Genomic DNA, 6,836 nt, shown 5'->3' on the forward strand with positions numbered 1-6,836 from the left:
GATTTGGGGCTGGATTTACAGGATTTGGGGGCGAATTTGTGGGATTACGGTTCGGATTGGTGGGATTATGATCTGAATATGTGGGATTATGCAGGATTAGGTTTAGATTTGAAGGATTAGGATTGTAATCTGGGACGGCTCCGCCCGCAGGGCGGGGCGGGGCGGGGCGGGGGCGCTGAGCGCGGCGCCTGGCCATCCTGGAGAAGTACGGCCGCAACCTGCTGCAGCCGCGGCCCCCCCCTTCTGGCGCTGCGTGCGCGCCACCAACCCCCGTCTTCCGCAGCACCGTCGGCGCCCTCAAGGTCAGCACCAGTACAAACCAGTACAAACCAGTACGGCCCAGTTCCCTCCCGGTGCGCCCCCGGGCCTTGCTGGTCCCTCCCCATTATGGTCTAGTGCTCCTAAATTCTTTTCCAGTATGCCCTAATGGTTCTTAATCCCATCCCAGTACATCCCAGTACGGCCCAGTGCCCTTCCAGTCCCTCCCCAGTACATCCCAGTGCCCTGGAAATCCCTCGCGGTGCACCCCAGTATGCCTCCAGTATGGCCCGGTGCCCTTCCAGTCCCTCTCCAGTATGCCCCAGTACCCCAAAATCCCTTCCCAGTATACCCCAGTATACCCCGGAGCTCTCCCAGTCCTTCCCCAGTACACCCCGATGCTTCCTAAACGCCTTCCCAGTACATCCCAGTATGTCCCAGTACGGCCCGGTGCCCTTCCAGTCCCTCCCCAGTACATCCCAGTGCCCCGAAGTCCCCTCCCAGTACACCCCAGTATACCCCGGCGCTTCTCCCAGTCCTTCCCCAGTACACCCCGATGCTTCTAAACGCCTTCCCAGTACATCCCAGTATGCCCCAGCACGTGCCCTTCCGTTCCCCACAGGCCCCTCCCACCCTCCCAAGCCCCTCCCACCCCCCATAGCCCCCCTCCGCCCCCCTCCCGCCCCAGGCCCCGCCCCCCGGCGCTGACGCCGCCCCCTCCGCGGGGCAGGGGGCCGGGCGGTGCTGCGGCTGCTGGGGTACCGGCAGGAGGGGCCGCAGGGGCTCAGCTTCCCCCGGGGGCGCCGGCCCCGCACCCCCCACCGTGGCCGCCGTCACCGCCGGACGTGGCGGCTGCTGCGGGCCGAGCTGGGGCTGCTGCTGGCCGTGAGTGGGCGGGGCCGGAAGGGGCGGGGCTTGGGGGGCGGGGCCGGAAGGGGCGGGGCTAAAGGGGGCGGGGCCGGAAGTGGGCGGGGCTTAAGGATGGGAGGGGCTACAGGGGTGGGAGGGGCGGGGCTGCTGCATGGGAGGGGGCGGGGCCTGAGGGGGGTGGGCGGGGCTTGGGGTGGGCGGGGCTTGGGGGTGGGAGGGGCTTGGGGTGGGCGGGGCTTGGGGGTGGGAGGGGCTTAGGGGGTGGGAGGGGCTTAGGGGGTGGGCGGGGCTTGGGGGTGGGCGGGGCTTAGGGGGAGGGAGGGGCTTGGGGGTGGGCGGGGCTTAGGGGTGGGCGGGGCTTATGGGGTGGGCGGGGCTTATGGGGAGGGAGGGGCTTGGGGGTGGGCGGGGCTTAGGGAGTGGGAGGGGTCTGTGGGGACAATTCGGTAATGGGGAGGGACTGGGGGGAGACTGGGAGGGACTGGGAGGGACTGGGAGGGGGATTGGGAGGTACTGGGGCGGTACTGGAGGAGTAGTGGGAGGGGATTGGGGGGTACTGGGAGGGACTGGGGAGGGGATCGGGAGGGACTGGGGCGGTACTGGAGGGGTAGTGGGAGGGGATGGGGGGGTACTGGGAGGGACTGGGAGGGGATCGGGAGGTACTGGGGTAGTACTGGAGGTGTAGTGGGAGGGGATGGGGGGTACTGGGAGGGACTGGGAGGGGGATCGGGAGGGACTGGGGCGGTACCGGAGGGGTAGTGGGAGGGGATTGGGGGGTACTGGGAGGGACTGGGAGGGGATCGGGAGGGACTGGGGTGGTACCGGAGGGGTAGTGGGAGGGGACTGGGGGGTACTGGGAGGGACTGGGAGGGGATCGGGAGGTGCTGGGGTGGTACCGGAGGGGTAGTGGGAGGACTGGGGGGTACTGGGAGGGGATCGGGAGGTACTGGGGGCGGTACTGGAGGGGTAGTGGGAGGGGACTGGGGGATACTGGGAGGGACTGGGAGGGGATCGGGAGGGACTGGGGCGGTACCGGGAGGGGTAGTGGGAGGGGACTGGGGGGTACTGGGAGGGACTGGGAGGGGATCGGGAGGGACTGGGGCGGTACCGGAGGGATAGTGGGAGGGGGACTGGGGGGTACTGGGAAGGACTGGGGAGGGGATCGGGAGGTACTGGGGCGGTACCGGAGGGGTAGTGGGGGGGGACTGGGGGGTACTGGGAGGGACTGGGAGGTACCTGGTGGATGCTGGGGGGATTGGGGCGGACTAGGGGTTGCTGGGGGTTACTGGTTTATACTGGTTTGTACTGGGCGGCGCTGATGGGATCCCCCCCCCCGCCTCCAGAACAAGCACCCGAACCCCCAGTTCTTCACCGCCATCCTGCGGGGGGGGCAGGTGAGGCACTGGGAGGGACTGGGGGGCACTGGGAGGGACTGGGAGGGACTGGGAGGGGGCTGGGAGGGACTGGGGAGGGGACTGGGAGGGACTGGGGGGCACTGGGAGGGGACTGGGAGGGGGCTGGGAGGGATTGGGAGGGACTGGGGGCACTGGGAGGGACTGGGGAGGGGGCTGGGGGGGACTGGGAGGGACTGGGAGGGGCTGGGAGGGGCTGGGAGGGGACTGGGGGGCACTGGGAGGGGCTGGGGAGGGGACTGGGAGGGACTGGGAGCACCCAGGGTTTGAGTGGTTTTTACTGGTCTGTACTGGTTTACGTTGTTTTTTGTTGGTTTGTACTGGCCCTTATGGGTCTGTACTGGTCTGTACTGGTCTGTACTGGTCTGTACTGGTCTGTACTGGTTCATGTCGGTGCGTACTGGTTTATACTGGTACTTACTGGTGCTTGTCTTCTAGGACCCCGAGGAGGCCGCTGGACGCGGACGGGGCCGAGACTGAAGGTGGGGGGGGGGGGCGGGGGATTTTGGGGTGAATTGGGGCGGTTTATTGGGGTTTGGGGGGTTTTGAGGGAATTTGGGGGGAAGTTTTGGGGTGGATTATGGGGATTTTGGGGGGGATTATTGGGGATTTGGGGTGGATTATGGGGATTTTGGGGGGGATTATTGGGGATTTGGGGTGGATTATGGGGATTTTGGGGGGGATTACTGGGGATTTAGGGGGATTATGGGTGTTTTGGGGAGGATTATGGGGATTTGGGGTGAATTATGGGGATTTTGGGGTGGATTATGGGGGTTTTGGGGGGGATTATTGGGGTTTTGGGGGATTATTGGGGATTTGGGGTGGGATTATGGGGGTTTTGGGGTGGATTATGGGGATTTTGGGGGGGATTATTGGGGATTTGGGGAGGATTATGGGGATTTGGGGTGGATTATGGGGGATTTGGGTGGATTATGGGGATTTGGGGTGGATTATTGGGGATTTGGGGTGGATTATGGGGATTTGGGGTGGATTATTGGGGATTTGGGGTGGATTATGGGGATTTGGGGTGAATTATGGGGGTTTTGGGGTGGATTATGGGGATTTGGGGTGGATTATGGGGATTTGGGGTGAATTACGGGGATTTGGGGTGGATTATGGGGATTTGGGGTGAATTATGGGGATTTGGGGTGGATTATGGGGATTTGGGGGTGGATTATTGGGGTTTTGGGGTGCTTTATTGGGGTTTTGGGGTGGATTATGGGGATTTGGGGTGAATTACGGGGATTTTGGGGAGGATTATTGGGGATTTGGGGTGAATTACGGGATTTTGGGGGGGATTGTTGGGGTTTTGGGGTGGATTATGGGGTTTTGGGGGGATTTCCTGGCGCTTCCTGGGGCGCTGGGGGACTCGCGTGTTTTTGGGGCGATTTGCGGCGGTTTTGGGACCCTGCCCCTGCCCCCCCCAGAGCCGCCCCCCCCTGCCCCGACTGCGCCCCGGGGCCCTGCGGGGCCTGCGCCCGCCTGCGCCGCGCGGCCCCCCCGGAGGGGGGCGACAGGTACGGGGCGGGGCGGGGCGCTTTGGGGCGGTTTGGGGCGTTTTGGGGCATTTTGGGGCGTTTTGGGGCGTTTGGGGCGGTTTGGGGCGGGTTGGGGCATTTGGGGTGATTTGGGGTGTTTTTGGGGCATTTTGGGTCACTTTGGGGCGTTTTGGGGCATTTTGGGGCGTTTTGGGGCGTTTTGGGTCACTTTGGGTCACTTTGGGGCATTTTGGGTCAGTTTGGGGCGTTTTGGGGTCACTTTGGGGTCATTTCGGGCATTTTGGGGCGGTTTGGGGGGTTTTGGGGCATTTTGGAGCGTTTTGGGGCGGGTTGGGGCATTTGGGGTGATTTGGGGCGTTTTTGGGGCATTTTGGGTCACTTTGGGGCATTTTTGGGGCATTTTGGGGCGTTTTGGGTCACTTTGGGGTCATTTCGGGCGTTTCGGGGCGGTTTGGGGAGTTTTGGAGCGTTTTGGAGCGTTTTGGGGCGGGTTGGGGGATTTTGGGGTGATTTGGGGCATTTTTGGGTCATTTTAGGTCACTTTGGGTCACTTTGGGTCACTTTGGGTCACTTTGGGGCATTTTGGGGTCTCTTTGGGGTATTTTGGGGTCACTTTGGGGTCATTTCGGGCATTTCGGGGCGGTTTGGGGAGGTTTGGGGCGTTTTGGAGCGTTTTGGGGTGGGTTGGGGGATTTTGGGGTGATTTGGGGCGTTTTGGGTCACTTTGGGTCACTTTGGGTCACTTTGGGCATTTTGGGGCATTTTGGGGCAGTTTGAGGGATTTTGGGGCGTTCTGGACCATTTTGGGGTGGGTTGGGGCATTTGGGGTGATTTGGGGCGTTTTGGGTCAGTTTGGATCAGTTTGGGTCAGTTTGGGTCACTTTGGGTCAGTTTGGGGCATTTTGGGTCACTTTGGGGTCATTTCGGGCATTTCGGGGCGGTTTGGGGGGTTTTGGGGCGTTTTGGAGCGTTTTGGGGCGGGTTGGGGGATTTTGGGTGATTTGGGGCGTTTTTGGGGCATTTTGGGTCACTTTGGGTCATTTTAGGTCACTTTGGGACATTTTGGGTCACTTTGGGGTCATTTCGGGCATTTCTGGACGGTTTGGGGGGTTTTGGGGCGTTTTGGAGTGTTTTGGGGCGTTTTTGGGGCATTTTGGGTCACTTTGGGGCATTTTAGGTCAGTTTGGGGCATTTTGGGGTCACTTTGGGGTCATTTTGGGCATTTCGGGGCAGTTTGGGGAGGTTTGGGGCGGTTTGCAGGGTTTTGGGGCGGGTTGGGGCATTTGGGGTGATTTGGGGCGTTTTTGGGGCATTTTGGGTCAGTTTGGGTCACTTTGGGGCATTTTGGGGTCAATACACGGCGTTTTGGGGCGTTTTGGGGCATTTTGGGGTCAATACGCGGCGTTTTGGGGCATTTTGGGGCATTTTGGGGTCAATACGCGGCGTTTTGGGGCTATTCGGGGCCATTTTGGGGTCAATACGGGGCATTTTGGGGCATTTTGGGGTCAATACGGGGCGGTTTGGGGCATTTTGGGGTCAATACACGGCGTTTTGGGGCTATTTGGGGCCATTTTGGGGTCAATACGGGGCATTTTGGGGTCAATACGGGGCATTTTGGGGTCAATACGGGGCGTTTTGGGGCATTTTGGGGTCAATACGGGGCGTTTTGGGGCATTTTGGGGTCAATACGGGGCATTTTGGGGCATTTTGGGGTCAATACGGGGCGTTTTGGGGCATTTTGGGGCCATTTTGGGGTCAATACGGGGCGTTTTGGGGCATTTTGGGGTCAATACGGGGCGTTTTGGGGCTATTTGGGGCCAATACGCGGCGTTTTGGGGCTATTTGGGGCCATTTTGGGGTCAATACGGGGCGTTTTGGGGCGTTTCGGGGTCAATACACGGCGTTTTGGGGCTATTTGGGGCCATTTTGGGGTCAATACGGGGCATTTTGGGGCGTTTCGGGGTCAATACACGGCGTTTTGGGGCTATTTGGGGCCATTTTGGGGTCAATACGGGGCGTTTTGGGGCATTTCGGGGTCAATACGCGGCGTTTTGGGGCTATTCGGGGCGGTTTTGGGGTGGCCGTGGGGCAGGGGGTCTGTTTTGGGGTGGATTCGGGGCATTTAGGGCCGTCTGGGGCTGTGCCGTGCCCCGCAGCTCGGCGCCCCCGTGGCGCTGCGCCTCGTGCGCCGCCCCGAACGCGGGGCTGGCCGTGCTGTGCGGGGGCTGCCAGCGGCCGCGCCGCGCCCGAAATCGCCCGGATTCGCCCCAAAAACGGAGCCCGTCGGGGGCTGGGCCTGCGCCTCCTGCACCTTCCTGAACCCCGGCCCCGCCGTCCTCTGCGCGGTCTGCGAGCGGCCCCGCCTGGCCCCGCGCCCGCCCCGGCCCCGCAGGTACGGCCCCGACCCGAATCCGCCGGATTTGCACCCAAATTCGGGCGCTTCCCCCAAAACCCCACCAATTCCCCCCAAATCCCCGGGGATTTTGCCCCGAACCCCACAAATTTCCCCCCAAACCGCACGAATTTCCCCCCAAACCCCGCGAATTTCCCCAAACCGCACAAATTTCCCCCCAAACCCCGCGATTTCCCCCAAACCGCACAAATTTCCCCCCAAACCACATAAATTTCCCCCAAAACCGCACAAATTTCCCCCAAACCCCACAAATTTCCCCCAAACCCCACAAATTTCCCCCAAACCCTACAGATTTCCCCCCAAACCCACAAATTTCCCCAAACCCCACAAATTTCACCCCAAACCCCACGAATTTCCCCCCGAACCCCACAAATTTCCCCGCAA

General features: G+C 61.8%; 2 long non-coding RNA genes across 2 annotated transcripts; both read left to right on the top strand.

Annotated features, from left to right (window-relative positions):
* Positions 1-1,109: 1,109 nt before the first annotated feature.
* On the top strand, positions 1,110-2,990 carry LOC136788743 (uncharacterized). The gene is made up of 3 exons (XR_010827363.1): positions 1,110-1,143; positions 2,472-2,522; positions 2,979-2,990. It is a non-coding gene; the product is annotated as an uncharacterized lncRNA (long non-coding RNA).
* On the top strand, positions 2,991-6,457 carry LOC136788742 (uncharacterized). Its single transcript, XR_010827362.1, has 3 exons — positions 2,991-3,022; positions 3,968-4,057; positions 6,196-6,457. It is a non-coding gene; the product is annotated as an uncharacterized lncRNA (long non-coding RNA).
* Positions 6,458-6,836: the final 379 nt, after the last annotated feature.

Source organism: Anser cygnoides, chromosome W (assembly GCF_040182565.1).
Source record: "Anser cygnoides isolate HZ-2024a breed goose chromosome W, Taihu_goose_T2T_genome, whole genome shotgun sequence".
In the NCBI taxonomy this organism is placed as follows: Eukaryota; Metazoa; Chordata; class Aves; order Anseriformes; family Anatidae; genus Anser; species Anser cygnoides.